Source organism: Nycticebus coucang, chromosome 3, assembly GCF_027406575.1.
Source record: "Nycticebus coucang isolate mNycCou1 chromosome 3, mNycCou1.pri, whole genome shotgun sequence".
NCBI lineage: Eukaryota > Metazoa > Chordata > Mammalia > Primates > Lorisidae > Nycticebus > Nycticebus coucang.
In genome coordinates, this window is record NC_069782.1 from 35,627,642 (window position 1) to 35,646,446 (window position 18,805).

The following is an 18,805-nucleotide window of genomic DNA, read 5'->3' on the forward strand; positions in this document are numbered from 1 at the left end:
TCGATCACTGATGGTCAAGAAATGTGTAATCATTTGTGATTTTTATTATTCTTAACTTTGTACTTCCCATTATGCTTAACCTTGTGCTTATTTGCTTGCTATGTGACTGTGACCTAGATAAGTAAATCATCAGGAGCCGTAGACTGTATATGTGTGGGAAACACGAAACAGGGACATCTCAGGAGATGCACAGGCAACGGGATGTCCAAGGCAGTAACAAAAATTGCTGACCTATGACATTCCACGTACAGTGAGTAATAGTGCATGTGTGTTACAGCAACAACTGCTGCAACCATGTGCACAACAAATTGATCACTTAGGTAGGAAGAAATAGCTAAGGCAGTACCAGTCAGACCAATAAAGAGCAGGTGTCAAAGCACGGGTTTCCCATACTAGATACATCAACCCAGAGTCAAGCAGTCACTTCTGCATATCCTGCATCCTGCTACACAGTGTACTGTATTGTAACTTTTTCTCTCATACTTCTTTGAGGGTTGGAAACTGGAGTCAGGGCTGCCCTTTGACACTGCCTGGCGGCTCCCTGAGAGCCCTCAGCTTGGTACTTCTGAGCAGACGCATCTTCACTTTACGTGGTTCCCAAGAACCCAGAGGCTCCACTGGGCATCAGGCTTCCTGTCAGTATTGAATACACTGGATATTTGTGATATTTTACTAAAGATAATGTTCTCCAACTCTGTCCAGGTTAATAAAAGAAGTCATGATTTTAGTTAAAAATGTAATAAAAACATAATAAATGTAAAGTCTCCATTTTTTCCTTATGGCTGACTAGTGTTCCATGGCCTACACATACCATGGTTTATTAATCCCTTTATGGATTGAGGGGCACTTGGATTGATTCCATATGTTGGTGATTTTAAATTGAGCTGCAATAAACAATCTAGTTCAAATGTCCTTATGATCCAATGATTTTTTTTTTTTTTCTACCCAGAAGATTGCGGGATTTTGGAATCAAATGGAAGTGTTACCGGAATTTCTTCTTCAGTAGGTCCTTGATCTTGGGGATTCAAAGTATCAATCCACAGACCACAGATCAGTGGTAAGATTGCTATGGCGCGAGAAAGGACCACCTGTCTAAATCAGAAGTTTCCAGTTGTAGTTTTTATTAACTGGGGCCAGTATCTGTCTCCGCACTGGCTCAGAAAAGACCGTGGAAGAGCAGCCTCCACTAGCTCAGGGTCAGGGTTCCTATAGGGTTAAGGCTGGCTGGGCTGATGCAAGAAAGCTGCCTGTTAGCAGATAAGCAAATCATTTTTCAAAAAACAAGTTCAGCAAGTTCTTATTCTGTTTCTCCACTCTTCCCCCTCCCCCGTCCTGGGTCTGAGGGGGTGGTGGCGCCAGGTGGCAATCAGGATTTATTTTAAGGAAAAGAATACAGAGAAAGCCCCAGAGCTCTTGGCAAAGGGGAAAAAAAAGATCGAAAAAAATCTCCCCTGAAGTCCTAGGTCTAGGATATATATATATATATATATATATATATATATATATATATATATATATATATATATTTGTATCAACAAATGAATGGATACAGTCCCTTCCATTCCCAGGCCTAGGAAACATACATGGAATTAACCAGGCCTGGGAAGTGGGGGGGTCCCTTGTTCAGCCACAAGTGCCAGGAGAGGGAGATAGAGGGCAGGGCAGAGACACCAAGGGCTCCCTGAGCTGGCAACCTGGAGGTGTCCCTCCAGCAGCTGTCAGGCCCCTATGGCCACTGGAGGGTCTGGTGCATCTCCCCTCTCCACCCTCCAAACCACTTCTCCTCTGCCGACATCCCCAGGGCAGAGTCACAGAAAGCCCAGGTCCTCTGTCAGCTTGGGCAGGCCCAAGGACTGCCACTGACCTATATCAGAAGGTCTATTTTGAGTTCATTGAGTAGTCTCCATACTTCTTTCTTAAAAGGTGAAACAGCAAAATTATTGCTGAAGTGTGAAGTAAATTAAAACGTGGAGTGATTCTGAGCAATCAGTTAAGAAAGCATAAATAAAAATAATTTTTCACCTAGATGATAGAAAATTTTTTAACTGGTTCAGCGTTTTTCACCGTGGAATAAACGTGAAAAAGTAGAATATGAACACATCATTCTCACATTTATGTGTCTGTCTTCCAAATAATGCAAATATGTATCAGTTACATTATAGGAACTTAGAATATACGAAAGAAAAAACTATGAAGACACATTGCAAGAGAATAAAATGCAATTTTATCAACATCGATAAAGTTGATTTAAAAGTTCAAATGACAAAACGTGAAAGTTCAGAAGATAGGAGAGGGGAAATTAAGTTCAAATACTAATTTCCCTTTAATGCTGTTTTAATTGCTCATTGGGAAATATGATGACCATAATTGGGGTCTGATTTTAGTGACTCTTTGTGAAATGCCTTATCCCAGTGAATGAACCACAGTTTAAATGTTATCCATGCTTTCTGCCAGAACTCAAAGTAAATATGTAGCTATGTGAGGTGACAAGTACTTAAGTCTAAGAATACCTCATAAGTTTCTTGGCAGCTAGGGCAACCCTGACATGTGAAATTCTGAGGGATACGAATAATTGTGAATGTATTCTCTTGGAACTGAGTCAAATAAGGCTTGTTCCAAGACTGTCTAGAGTCTAATTCTCCTTATTAAGCATAGAACTGGAAGGCATCAGGGTGTGTTTTTCTACAGTTAATATTTCATGAACTCAGTGATAAAATACTGTAAATTTTATAAATTATCTTCATGTGGAAGTGTTTTTAATAAATGTCATCCATAATACAAAAATTACGGTTATTCTTCACCATGAGAATTGGAAGCATTTTTAAACGGTACATTTTTGGTAAGTCATTTTCATTGTTAATAATAATGTCAAACAATATATAAATTGTTGTTTGTCAACATCAGGGGATGAACCACTCAGTGTTATAGTCCACATTTACATAGCAAATGATAATAGACTGCTCTATATTAAAGTGTTCTCAGGATGAAAAGGGATGGGCATAATTTATACAAATAGAATTTAAATTTAATTGAAATTTGAAATAAAATTAATCATTGAAACTTCTTTTAGCTATTTCTCTAAGAAACGCCAGTTTTTAAAATTGAGAATAAATGTAAGAAAACAAGTAATTTAAGTACAACTCTGATTTCCTTTTAGAAATTTTGGGTCTGTCATAACCTTATATATTTAATATGACGCTCCTGAACATTTTTCTTTAAACTGTGAATGTATCATATTATCCTGAATATCTTGTGTATGAATTTCATTTGTAGGCCTGAAATATTTTTGTTAATTCTTTAAAGAAAACATAAACATATGAAAATATTATGCACAAATATTGGATTATTTTTCCAATTATTTTACCTGTGTTTATTTATTAATGTTTATGGAAAGTATAAAGCTAAAGGAAATGTACCTGTAAATAGTTGTTTGAATAGTCACAAACCAAATGAAAGCAAGACATTGATTGGTTTGATGAGATAAACGTGTCACATAATTAAATCAATGCTATCAGGAGCCTCCTTCAGGGAAATCTTACATTTGGTCCTTTTGGGCTCAAATCCCCTTCCTGCCCCTACACACACACACGCACACACATGCACGCACACACACTCACACACACACACACGCACGCACATACAAAGACAGGGAGAGAGAGAAAAGAGGTAAAACTCTATAGCTGTGTATTTGACACAAAAGGCATGACTTTTTTTTTTCAACTTAGTCTTTATATTTTAGGAATCTGTAATCACATTTGTGTAGGCTCCTTTCAATGTGGATAAAGGTACAATCAAATGGAATCTGTCTAATATTTCTGACAAATTAAAAAGAAACAGTAGAGAGAGAATTTAATTTTATGTAACTGCATTATTTAATAATGTTTGGCAAAAAAATGTTAAAAGTGCTATTTTTCGGAAGTTGGATCACTTTTCTATCTGCCCCAGGTTTGATTTTCTTCTTTGAAATAGAAAAACTGTCTTGAAATTAAGGGGGGGAAATGTAGTATATTTTAGCATTACCCAATCAATTAAACTAAATTCTTTTTTAAGTTAGGTTAAAAGAGGGGAAACATTATGAAGATGATTACATTTTGAATTATAGTTCCCTTCTGGATCTTTGGACAGAAGATCTTCCTTTCAGGTTTATTAAGAGCATTAATGCCCTTCTTAAGTGTTTGCATCCTGGTATTTTCAACCCCCTGTCTGTAGCTTTCCTGAAGAAATTCCCTTTGAAATTCAAATATTAAGACTATTTGTGGCATTGCAAATTTTGAAAATATGCAATCCTCACTTCATTCTGGCAAATAATTCTGTTTTTAGTTTAGAACGAGTAACAGGAAAATTAAGCAAGAAAACTTTTGATTGAGGTCACCTCTGTATAGATTAATTGGTATGAAAAGAATAGCTAAAGATCAGGCATTTATTCATATGTAAGCACATGAACATGAAAAACTTCAAAGTCTAAGAAAAAAATGCTTTCTGATGTTATGGTTTAACTTCTGTATTCTTCAACATCAAGAATTTACTGAAGGAGCCTTCATAAGAATTGAGAAAAGGGTCCCCCGACAAGGTAGATACAAAGTTGAAGTCTCATTGAGTCGTTGATGGAAATAAGTGAAAATGGACAGTGTGAGACACAGAATTGTATCTTCATAAGTATATTTGGAATCCACACTAGGTTTGTTTTAGGCCTTCACATAATATATTTCTGAATTTTGATATTTCAAACAATAAAATCCAATACCTAAGGGGATTACCTTGTTTACAATGTTTAAGCAGTAAACTTAAAGGAAAATATGTAATAAAAATCTGTTTTGCCAAGGCAGTTTTCGAAAATATTTAGTAATTAAGAAACCAGTTTTATAATAGAAAATGCTCAAAAATTAAAAGTGGACATTTTATAAGAGAGGAGAAAATGTTTTCCATTTCTCTATTTTTCTTACTAACAGATCAGCATATATGTACAATCAAAATAGATTTATTTAAACATATACATTTTAGAGTTTCATCTCTAAAAGATGTTTCCAATCAGATGTAAGATGAAGTTTTTGGGTCCATGTCGAGAATGACTCTTTTCATTGGATGTGCTTAGCTAGTTTATGGGTCTTTTTTGCCCTCGTGTCTTCCAACTTTCTGCTTTCTGGAACCTATGAGGTTTGCCTAAAACTGAAGTAGCAATATTTCAAACATTTTGAAGGTAGAATCCATCAGCTAAGAGGGACAAGGCAGAAAAGATCCCATGTCCTTCATAGACACAAGATACCAACCCACACTGGACGTCCTATCTCAGCTTCATCTGAGTAATAATAATATTCATTAATAACAATTATTATTCATCACTGATTTTTTGCATTATTTACATCTAGACCTCATCAAACAAAGGCGGTCATCATGATGAAGAAAACATAATGTGTAATAAATTCCGCTTGGTAATTTCAATCAGTAGTTTTCATTGGATGTTTCCTACAAACCATAAAGGCAAATAAGTGGCTTACTGTTAAGTCACACTTCATTTATTCATCAAATATTTATTGAAGCTGACATTGTATTAGATACTGGAACATTAGATACATTATAAAACCCAACAAGACCTCTCCCCCTGTATAATCCTACAATCCTATTATGCCTGGTAATATATTATCAGTAATTACAGAAACAAATGTAAAATGTTACCTTGAACATTTGCAAGGAGAAAAAGAGATGCTGTTCTACCAGATCCTTTTTGCTATGGGTTGAATGCATCTCCAATATTCAGATGTTACCGAATGGGATAGTATCAGGAGGACTTATTTCATCACGAAGGGGATTAAGGCCCTATGAAGGCAGTTTCATGCAGTGTTAGGGTCTCTTGCCTTTCCTATTTTTTTATTTTATTTTATTTTTTTTTTAGAGACAGAGTCTCACGTTATGGCCCTCGGTAGAGTGCGGTGGCATCACACAGCTCACAGCAACCTCCAACTCCTTAAGCGATTCTCTTGTCTCAGCCTCGCGAGTAGCTGGGACTACAGGCGCCCGCTACAACGCCCGGCTATTTTTTAGTTGCAGTTCAGCCGGGGCCGGGTTTGAACCCGCCACCCTCGGTATGTGGGGCCGGCGCCTTACCGATTGAGCCACAGGCGCCGCCCTGCCTTTCCTATCTTTAACCCTGTGAAGACACGACATTCTTCCCTGCTGGAGAATGCAGGAATAAGATACCAACTTTGAGGCAGCAACTAGCTCTGACTAGACTCACAGCACTAGTTTGCTGATGTGTGGTATTCTACAGTATTGTATGAATATGCAATAATTCATTTATTCATTTAGTTACTGATGGACACTTGAGTTCATTGCATTTACCAGTTATTATTAATAGGAATGTCTTATTTAACATATGTGGTGCATTTTTAGAGAGTATGCCTACAAGTGGAATGATAGGAAATGCATATACTAATATAAATTTTAACCAACTGTCCAAAAATTACCAAAGTTGTATTAATTCACACTCCTTCACACAGATTATACAAACTTCATTTGATCCACAGGAAAGAAAAATGCTATTGGCTATTTTCATAATTAAGTCAATTCCATTGGTAAGGCTGTATCTATTTGTGAGGCTATATCTCAGTGTGGGAAGTTTTTCCAAGAAGGAATAAAATTTATTAACTTTTCATAGATTTATTGGCTATTTGGATATATGCTTTAGTAATATATTTGTTCTATTTTCTTGACTATTTTACTACAGGGTTATTTTTTCTTCTTCCATACTTTTAAGATATCCCTTTCTATATTTTGGTCCATATCCTTTGTGGTGAATGTATGTTGCAAATATCTTTCTTATCATTACTTACTCTTCACTTTCTTCCTATCTTCTGATCAACAGAACCTCGTAATTCTGAATGTAATGCAATTTATTATTTATATGTTTATCCTTTTAAAAATAAAATGCATATACCGTATTGTTATTTTTATTAAGGAAAATTTCTAGTGCTATTTGTCTATTTTTTATCTTTGCTGGATGTTCAGTACAATTGTGTAGTGACAGTGGTTGCATTTGTCTTGATTTTCAGTAGATTTATAGACCTGTGCAATCATCAGCATAAAAAAGATTTAAAACAATTCTATTGTGTCAAAAACCAAGTCCTCACTTCTGCTCTAAGGAACCATATTTGCTTTCTGTCTTACCACATTTGCTTTTCCTAGGGATATTATTTAGATATAAAGGCATTTAGAAAATTGAATGATCATATTTTCACTTAAAGTAGACTATATTTACTATTCATGAAGGAAAGTATTTTGGTTATTTTTTAAAAATCTGTCTGAAACATAATTGGTTTTTGTTTTTTGTTCTAATTTTTTTCATTAAATCATAAATACATAGATTGTGTATACATTAATGCATTTGTGGGGTACAACGTGCTGATTTCAGTGATTAGGGCACCAGCCTCATATACTGAGAGTGGCAGGTTTGAACCCGGCCCCAGCCAAACTGCAACATTATTTGGTTTTTGAAGCCACTCTGATTTTATCCTCAAGGAATGTTCTACCTGGTTCTCTCTGCTATTGCCACAAAGTTATTTATTCTCTATTGTTTCCTTGGATTATATTAGTCTTCTCTGAGCGTTGCATACTCTGAAAACATTTTAGCACTCTTTTCATAGATGGTTAAATGCACAAACTCTCCCATTTGCTATGTAACTTGGGTAGATTGTTTAACCTCCGTGTGCTGCAAATTTTTCATCTCTAAAATGGAGATTATGGGTGGCACTTGTGGCTCAAAGGGGTAGGGCACTGTCCCCGCATGCCGGAAGTGGCGGGTTCATACCCAACCCCAGCCAAAAACCACAAAAATAAATAAAATAAAATGAAGATTATGATAATGCCTACTTTACCCAGTGTCAGGATTGAATGAGATATTACAGGAAAGTTGCATAAAACAGTATCTGGTAAATAAACATGCTCTAATAAATATTAGCTATTAATTGTCTTGAGTTATATTTTGAAGATGGGATCCACTCAATTGACTTGCTCGATTAAACAAAACTGCCTTATAAAACATACTAATTGATTCTCAAAAGACTCCTATGACATAGTTATCATCTAAACAAGGATTATTTTTATGAGTGGAAATCTATGCACTTAATAACTACATTTGACAACAGATGAAAACAGGAGATATGTTTACCCTGTTTTTTAGGCAAACCTATTGTAAATCCATCATTCCATAGATATTGACCTTTAAGTAATGTATTTACAAATATTTACTCAGTTTTAGTTCCCGTTCCCAGGCCACTATCATACCTTGCTTCCATCATGACATTCACTTCCCAACTTTCAAAACATTCTTCTAAATCATCAAAATGTTAGTTCTTCTTTTTTAAGCTATTAATAGGCTACAAATATTTTTATTACATGGATCTCTTAAAATGCTTAAATCGGGGTTTTTAGTGCGCCACCAATTGAATAGTATTTATTGTACCTGAAAGGTATGTTTTTCCCCTCTATCCCCCCCTTTTTTCCCTTCTTTATTTCCTATGACCTTTACATCTCCTTGTGCCTGTGTGTGCCCACCGATTAGCCCCCGATTATTACAAAATACATGTGATGGTTGTTTCTTTATTCCCTGGACACTTCACTTAGGATAATGGTCTCCAATTCCATCCGGGTGCTGAAAAAGACATTATTTCATTCCTATTTATGGCGGAGTAGGACCCCATGGTGTAAATAGACCTCATCTCCTTAGTCCATTTATGAAGTAATGGGATTCTAGGTTGATTCCACATCTTTGTGACAGCAAATAGGGCTGCAGTAAACATTTGAGCGTATAATGTTATAAAAACTGTAAATTTGATAATATATCTGCAATTTTAAAATAGTTCAGTAATTTATCTTTTTTCAAACACTTTACCATGACTGGTGTACAGTAGAGTAGTTCATCATCAGCATTATCATAAGCTGCTTTCTCTCATCACCATCTTCACCTTCATGGAACAAGACTTATAATGAATATGTTATGTGCCATTCTCCTTTTAATCTTCACAATATTTTACGTGGTATTTTTATTATGTTCACGTATGGCATGGAGAATACAAAGCTTACATAGGTTTGAAATGTGTCTAATATCACACAGCTTGTGAAATGTAATGTTAGATTTCAAAGCCTAATGTTAGCTTCACAGCTCAGCTCTTGGCATTGAACTTAAGTTGTATTGATTCACCCATACATTTATTGATTAAAAGAAAAATAGACAAGTATGGGAAAAATGCTCTTCCTATCTGCCTTCTGCTTCATTTCGGCCTAATTTACTGTCACCCCGACCACTTCACCACACACAGCGCCTTCTTTCTGATCTTTCTTTTCTTTTCACCACATGATCTTCTTGGCCCTACCTGCTGGACTATCTTCCTGGAGGATTTTCCCTATTCCAATTTCATCAGATGATACTACGAAGGAATGGCTTCAAGGATACCTTCTAGTATTCCTTTCATCACCTGTTCAATTTTTTCAGGTGTCTTTCTTTTATTCTCCTAGCCATTGCATTGATAACATTCCTTTCCATATCAATTTATTTGCCGCAGGCTCCCCCTAGATTGTAGCAAATACGAAGGCAAGTGTAATACGTGTGCGGCACTGAATTACCACGGTGCCTGCTGGCAGGTGATAGACACCAGAGAAGGTGAAGGAAAGTTCACTTCCATAGGCAGGGGAGACTTTGTTCAAGATGTGTTATAGAGGAGAAGAGATAATGACCTTAAAATCTGCTGAAACGTGAGATGGAAGGATCGGTAAGTGCTGAGGTGAGCTAAGTATAGTCATCCTGATGTGTCTGCAGACTTCTCAGTCATAAGATTCAAACAACTGTGGATCAAAAATGCTGAAAAAACAACAGGAATAGCAATACAACAATAAAAATAATACAAATTTTAAAATCCAACATAGTATAACACTTTTTTTTTTTTGAGACAGACTCTCATTCTGTCACTCTGGGGAGAATGCAGTGGCATCATCATAGCTCACAGCAACCTCAATCACCTGGGCTCAGGCAATCCTCTCACTTCAGCCTCCCCAGTAGTTGGAAATACAGGCACCCACCATGATGTCCGGTTGGTTTTTCTGTTTTGTTTTTAGTAGAGATGGAGTCTCATTGTTTCTCAGGCTGGTCTTGAACTCTTGAGCTCAAAAGGCCCACCTGCCTCGTCCTCCCAGAGTGCTTGGGTTACAGGTGTGAGCCACCATGCACGGTCCAGTGTAACAACTACTGAGATAGCGTTTACATTATATTAGGAATTGCAAATACTCTAGAATTTATTTAAAGTATGCTGGACAATGTGCATGGGTTATATGCAAAAACTATTTTATACATGTACAATGGACTTGAATATCTATGGATTATGGTTATCTGGGAGGGTCCTGATACCAATCACGAGGGGCCACTGTTCCAGAGAATACTGAGAGCTGCGGAGGCAGGTCAGTGTAACTGTTTTGCTAATCATGCTTATTTAAGTTAGGCTCCTGCCCTCACAGACACTAAGATAGGGGTGCTATTTTCCTGGATGTTTACATTCCAAAGTGCTAGTTCTCAGGTTGCAGAGAAAGGCATTTCCGGGTTGTAAAACAGGCAAGGGGCAGAGAGAAGATTTACATCTCAAAGGGACCAAGAAGAAATCAAAGATAAGTGTTCTAATGTAAATGCTCTGAGAGAAAGGAGGTTAGGAACCTAGAGTCAGAAACTACCGTGTAAAGTTTAATCAAGCAAAAGAAATGGCCAAGGTGCTGACCAGTTAATCAGAAAATTTGAACACTCAGTAAGACAGCATAGAGCTCTTGACATGTAAGAAACAAAAAACTATTATATGACCTGTGTTTATATAATTTCAGTAAAATGTTGAATAATGTACACATAATATTTAGACATTTAAACTATTCAAACTAAGATTCTGAGTATATGTTTACATTTTTATAATCCATGAATAAATAAATGAAAAGTCACCCATTTTGTTGCCATATGTCGGGAAAATGAGAAATTGTCACTAACTGTACCTTTATTTATAAAATATACAACAAAAAAAGAAAAAACAAAATATTCTTTATGTATTGGCCATGTCTTTGTAAAAAATTTTAATGATTGTGACATGATGGTGTTTACAAAAAGAGTTTAATGTTTTACTTGTATATCTTAGTTCTGCATTTACTAAAGCTTTGGAGAAATTCCTGATGACTTTGAATTACATTGTCAATAGAATTACTCAGTATAAGCACGGTCGCTAGAGCAAAAATAATATTTTTTATTGTCCATTAACTGAAATACTTGCCTATTGTGCATAACATTTATTGTTATTAAAATTATTGTGGTTGTAAAAGGAATATACCTGACCTAATTACATTTCTGTCATTTCAAATAAGGTCAATTTAGTAGCTATATTTATTTTCCCCAAAGTGTTATTGTATAAAGTATTGGTAGTATTTCCAAGTATTTTTGCTTTCATTTATTACATATTTGGAAGCCTCTGAGTCACCTAATACATACAATAACAGTTAGTTTAACTAAATTGATCATAGTGAATGTACCTTTCCTAAATTGGATGGCTGGGGTTTTTTTGTTTGTTTTTTCCTTTTCAGCATTACCCATGTCTCTCCGAAATTTGGATGCCCACCAATTTTGTATGTTTATGAAGCTTAATCCCAGACCTGAATTTCATTAACTGAAATTAACTTACACAGCCTTATGTGAGTGTCCACAGTAATGGGTTCATTAGGCTGAAATTTTGCAAAGATATTGGGGGGATAGGGAGGGGTACACATCATCTACATTTGAAAAGACCAAGTTTACAAACCAGTACTCCTTAATGCAATTTTTCCCCTTGACTAACTGGAAGTTTATTTTCATGCATTCTAAGTGGAAGTGGAATGGGAAACTAAGATTTCTTTCTTTTGGGTTTAATACAGACTCACCCAAAAAGCACAACCCTGATTTTGCGTGAGAAAGTCTATCTCTACAGAACCTAAAACGTGAGTCACTTTGTGTTACGGAATTCTACTATACTGTATAATTGCATGTGTTCAGGTATACAATGAGATTGTCTCCATTAAGTGTGATTATGGACTGTAGGGAAAGAGAAAGTGGAATTTATATGTGTGCTTATTGTTTGGTTTAAGAATTTTGGTAATTAATAGATGCTCACTTTGAAGAAGGTAATACATTTATGTTTGCACTGATATTCAACTTAAAGCATATTGTTTTGTATGGTTTTGATATTCCAATTTATAGGATGGCCATAAAGTTAGGGCGCAATTTAAAATAGAGTGCACTTTTACATTGCACACAAACTTTATGGCCACCCTGTATTGATGGTTAAGAAGGCGTGTAAACAAGATTCCTCACAAATAAGCATTTTCTTCATTACTATTTACCATTTAAAAAAATCCTCCCTGTTGCCAGTATCCTTATATACTTAGAACACATATTTAGCATCTCGGTTTTTCTTTTTTTCCAAACGGGATAAGTTATTATTAGTTAAAGACGAAAGCTCAACACACCTGTCTTCTTTGCTGTCATAGATCTGTCTTTCAGCCAGTTACTAATGGTTGGCATCTCTTCTCCCTGTTGGGCCTCTGATAAGTTGTCTTTGATAACCTGCTGTTTTGTGCTTGAACCTTGCCATGGCTGCAACTCTGGGATATCAGAACAGTCAAAAATAAAAGTAAAAGAACAAGAGAAGCAAAGCCTGGGAAAGTTAAAGAAAACATGAGGCCTGATAAATGACTGATGCGTGTTCTACTGGCAGATAGTTTTCACTTTAGCCCATTTACTGTCACAGTACCTGAAATAATAAGGGCGTTTCCCCTCCCCAGTAATGAACAATGGGGGCTGTTTGTTTTGTGAGAATCTGCCAAGGCAACGTGCCATGTGGCTTTATCTTTGAAAGTAAAGGAGAAATGAGCTTGCCTGGCTGCAGATAAGGGACTGAGAAGGAACCCTATTCAGATGTACCTGTCGCTAATTTATTTGGCGGTTTTGTGATTCATACATACTGTTTTGTGTGCAATGGAGCATTAAATTGGTTTCCTCTGGGAGCAGGTGACATTCAGGGGTCGGCAGACCCATGTTGTTGGATGATGCATGCTGGATTCATAAAACCGCTTGCCACTGAATGTTTTATCTATCAGAAGACTGGTAACTTGAACATGTGTTAGATAATTCCATGGAACATTTAACAAAAAGGGATTTACAAAAACTAGACTGTCGCTTAACATGCAAGTGTTTGTAACAAAAAATAAAACAACGCTTTTCCTCTTAGCACAGTCATTTTATTCTGATAATTAAGTAGTTACAGGTATGTTTCCATTTAATTGCCTAGATCTTGATGAATGCATTTTCATGATCCCTTTATTTATTCTAATAAAGGGATGTGTACCTAACCATCATTAATTTATACTGAAAAATGCAGAGCTTTCAAACAAGCTGCCCTGAAAACAAAGGTTTGTAAAATAAAAGATTTTTCCAATTTAGAATACGATTTTCTATTGTGGAAATTTTACTTTATTACTCCATATATTTTGAAAGAAAATGGCATACCTTTTAAAATGTGATAGATACTGGTTTCAATTTGAAAGAACATAAAAGGGAAAGATGGTTATTTTTGTGTGTTTAGATTGTGCTGAGAGACATTGGATTTTTATTTTTTGGTTGTGTGATACTTAAGCAAATAAAAAAAAAAATCTTTCTTCATTTTATTATTTCCAAGATGGGGTGTGTAAAACTAAAACCGAGTATCTTTCCTTTGGTTTTAAGTGTGCTTCATTTTGTGCAAATTAAGCCAATAAATGGCAAAGTGGAAGTTAAGTGAAAGCAATCAGTGAGATGTTCTTAATGAATTTTTAGTGTGCCACGACAGCAGTCTTTACTGTGGTTAAATGAGTGACATAAACTGATATATTTTGTCTATTTTTTAAATTTAAATTTTTTCATTATATTGTATATTGCAATACAAAACAAACATGATCATTTCATGAAGTGGCAAAAGAAAAACACTTCCAAGAGGATATGACTTTATACTGCATTTACAAGGTAAAAGCCTTTTAATACTGTCCTGGTTGTGAAAATGTGGAACATCCAACATACACCAGAATTTTCTTATTGATGAATTACAGCACAATTAGGGCATCACTGTAGGGAACCTATTAGATCTTTCATGCATAATTCACCATATTTAAATGAGATATTTTTGAATATCTCCCAGTCCTTAAATTAGACTGTGACCTTAAAACCTTGTAAGGTCTCTTTATAAATAGCACCGTGAATCAGTATTTTTAATAATATTATTTTGGTACTTCAAAATGGTCTGCTAAGCATTTCTCTGAAAGTAAAAAAAAGACAAAGAAAGAAAACTAGTTCATGAAATTAGGGGATAAAATATCAGTATACCATCTACAAATTACACATGATTAGCTGTATTTCTGACTAATTCTTCCCATACTAAAATTTTGTTTTCTACACAGAATGAAAAATGCCTGAACTTTGAATTTTCTATGTCTTTATAAATACCTATTTTATACCTTACTAGTTTTCATGGGGGGGGTTTGTATTTTTCATTTTCTTTCTTTTTTTTTTTTTGTTGGGAAAACTATTTAAAAGTACAGACTAAATTCATATCATTTTTAGAGAAAGCCACACAAAGAACCATTTTGTTAGCAGCATCTAAAAAAATTAACAAACATTTTACAGCTTAGATTATACTGGTATTTTTAAACGGTTTATTTCTTTCGTGAATTTTCTTACATTATACAAAGACACATGCACGAATTATCCATAAAGTTCATGTACAATATCAAATTGCATACTATTTTAAATTGCACATGAACTTTATGGCTATCCTGTATGTGCAACCCCACACACATATATATGTATGCGTGTATATATGACTAGCTCCCCAGGTATATATATGACTAGCTCCCTATTTCTCAGGCTCTACTTAAATATACTTAAGACAACTTTGGAAAGGTCTTCTTTATTCCAATCTAATCATGTACACTTAAAATCTTTTTTGACTTCATGGCACTTGCCATAATTATGAAGCACTTAAAAATATATAATTATGTATTGTTGAGCTTTGTGTTTCTTTTACAACACTTAAGTATCATATCTAGCACCTAGCACATTCCCTTGAGTATAGGTTCAATAAAATTGTTGACTGAATGAAAATCAGATAATTCAGTAAATAAGAATATCGGAAATAATAGTGTATATGTTAAACACACGGAACCAATCAATGGTTAATTTATAAAATATTTACTGAACTACTTTGCACTTAAATAGAAAATTCAGCAAGCTTCATGCCTCCATAGTTTCTTACCTGTATAATTCATGCTACCAAAACTTATTAGATATTAAGAGACATAGGTCGAGGACAAAAAGTGATAATCATGTCCTCATTCATCACAGGTTCATGGCTGACATTCATGTAACATAGAGCCATTGACAGGAGAAAAGTGTTGATTGATCAATAAAAACATTGTAAATTGATCAAACTAAAGTTTTACAAGACATGGGAGCCTTCAGAAATGAACCCAAATACATAAAACTGTATTTTATGCTCAGCTTTGGTGAAGAGTAGACTCTCTTAAAAAAGTATAATTGGATAAAATAGGTGGATCAGATGGCAATAAACTGAGGGCTAACTTAGCAAGGCCTGTTGGTTTAGATTTTTGGCCTCTCTGAGCTACCTCCTTCTTGAACAGATAATGGGTATAGTATGTGTCACATGGGTACCACATGTCACATTGAGGGTCTTCAAAGAAGAGAGGACAGGAGGTCAGAGAGAACATTCCATATATATATATGTATATATATATACCATTTAAGTATATATATATATATATCAGTTTCCATCAGCGTAAAATACTTAAAATGGTAAGATCCCTTATTTAGGGGTCATATTGTGTGCATCTCATCACACAGAATGCATAACTAGTCCTATCTAATAGCCATCAATAAATTTTCTGTGACTATCTTTTTAAATAGTAAATAGAAACACAAATATCCATGATTATTAGAAAAAACATGTGCACAAAAGGAAGAAAAACTCAGTGTAGATCCCCCAGGGGAGAGGGGAGAGGAATGAATATGCAAAAACATACCTAATGAATATAATGAACACTATCTGGCTGGGGGGATCACTTACAGCCCTGGCTTAAGCATTACAAAACATTGTACCCCCATAAAATTTTGAAATAAAAAATACAATGTAAGAAGAAAAGGGTGGAATATAATCTCTGGCTGGAAGGTCAGTCAAATCCAATTTAATTGAATTATTGTTATTATTTATGCAAAGACTTATTCATGAAAAAAAAAAAAAAAAAAACCTAATGCCTGTAGTATGATTTTTTTTTTTTTCTGTTATCCAAAAGGTAGGATTGCTTTACTTGGAGGACACATTTACATATGCAGTGAATTTCATATTGTATAAGTCCATACTGAAAAAAATGTGATCTAAAATAAAATCATAAAACTCCTGTGCAGCTGACTGACTAGACCCCACTCTAGGCCAAGCAGAGTTTCTAGCCATGAAAAAGAAGATCAAAAATGCCTCATTATGTCCCGGTGCTTTCTTAGAGATGTCCTTTGTGACTCATTACAAGCCTAAGCCTCAGTAAGACACACTTGGAGGTCCTCAATATATATAATAAACCACTCTGGTCTGGATCTGAGCATATGTCTGCTAGTTGGTCTCTATTAACATGCTCTTATCTTAACATTCCTTTTCCCTGACTCTTGGTCTATTAGATAAAGCCTAACTCTTGCAGCCAATTGTCAACTAAAGAATCTTTAAACTCACCTGTAACCTGAAAGCTCCCGCTTTGAGAAGTCTCGTATTTTGGAACCAAACCTAAGCCTGCCTTCCACGTATTGACTTGTGACTTTACCTATAATTCCAGTCTTTCACAATGGATAAAACCAAACTTAACCCAATAATAGTGAGTGCACTTGCTCAAGGCTTCTTGGGTGTGACTCTGGATCATGATCCCCAAATCTGGTTAAGAATAAACCTCTTTAAATTATTTTACAAAGTATGAATCCTTTTCATTTGACAAAATAATTGGGGCATAAATATTTGCCTTTTAAATAAAATAAATTACCTATGCCCAGTGAATCAATTTGAGTATTGCTTTAAGCAATTTTCTGGCAATTGTGAAAATAGTCTACCTCCTGTTATGTAGTGTATCAGATAAAATGTTTTTTTCTTAAATTTGATGCTGCATACTATCAGTATTGTAAATGATGTAGTACAGCTTAAGAGAGTTATAATCCTACACATTAATGTGAAATAGTGCTCATAATATTATAATAAAATGTTGTTCAGGAGGTCATTGCATCATGTTGATTTACTTTCTTTTTTAATAAAGTATATTGTTTCTTCAAAAGAAGAATTCAGCCATTTATCATATAAGCATTTTTGAAGATAACTACATATTAAACTGTGGGCAAAGTCCACAGAGGATTAACCATTGCAATTGTTATCTTTGACATCACGAAATCAATACAAATTTTTAAAAATACACCAGAGCTTTAAATATAAAGCAGAAGTTGAAAATGTTAACAGTATGTAGAAGAATGGAGTTCATTCTCAGTGGAGGAAACAATGAGCATCCATTGTTGAGGTTAATTTGACCTTAAGAACTGAAGAAAGCTGAAGGAATTTTTGGGCACAGGGAATGGGATGAGGAAGGGCCTGAAGAAAATGCTTAGTAAGAATTAGTTGCTTACTTTGACAGCCATATCAACTAAATGTTTGCCAGCTGCTATGTGGTGCCCGTGGCTCAAGGGGTAGGGCACCGGTCCCATATGCCAGAGGTGGTGGGTTCAAACCCAGCCCTGGCCAAAAAAAAAAAAACCAAAAAAAAAAAAGATAGTTATATTTGAAAGTAGATTAAGACAAGATTGTGAAAGATTTAACTAGTTAAAGGAATCGGGATTCTACTTAGCATGTAGCTATATCCCCTGAACAATCCCATTTTATCTTGTATAGAAAATAAGAATGTGATTATCTTGAAAAAGAGTTGAGTACTAAGTATTATAAAATTTTCCTTCTGGAGCTTGTGTGTGTGACTTAATTATATAACATAGGCTTTATTTTAAAACATAGATTAGAGTAATTGTTAGTGTTACATATTAATAATAGAGGGTTTATTTCTCAGAAACACATTTGAGAAAAAACTCATAAGGAGGATGACCGGTAAAATAAGAGAAAAAGAGGACTCATATATTTAATTATGACCTTGGTCACCAAAAAAGCAACATACCTATAGCCTATCACTTCCTGAACCATATTCTTTATATAACACATAATGCAAGATATAAATAGAAATTTGAGATGATTTTATTTTGGGCAAGGACATTTGAGAAACACTAAAGTAAATGCATGTTTTAAATAATTACAAAGTACATTAGCCTATTAACCATACCAAGAATTATTACACAAATAAATCTGTTCGTGTTTAACGCAGTATTTACCAAATGAACTAGGAAGCACTTATTTCAAGGCCAAAGTAGCTACATGATTCTATGTTACCTGGATCTATTAATAAATTTAAAATATCATTTGCTGAAGCATTTACATTGGGAAAAGTAAATGCAAACTGTTATTGTTTGGAGGTTATATTCTATTTAAGAATTATTGGCATATTTCAATTATAGGTGTTCTATGGTTTCTTCTAGAATTTTTATGCTAATATTTTTTACTTTTAGTTCTATGAACCAGATAAATTAACTTTATATTGAATGTACTAGGGATAAAGATTACTTTTCAAAGTAAAAACATCAGGTTAAATC

The 18,805-nt window shown here is 34.8% G+C and overlaps 1 protein-coding gene across 1 annotated transcript in view; it reads left to right on the forward strand.

The window, feature by feature from the left end:
* MGAT4C (MGAT4 family member C) overlaps nucleotides 1-18,805 on the forward strand; it is an 801,801-nt gene that overhangs the window by 405,345 nt on the left and 377,651 nt on the right. Inside the window, exon 4 of the mRNA XM_053584423.1 lies at nucleotides 11,923-11,985. The gene's annotated coding sequence lies outside the window, so the exon portion shown is untranslated. The remainder of the gene's footprint in view (nucleotides 1-11,922; nucleotides 11,986-18,805) is intronic.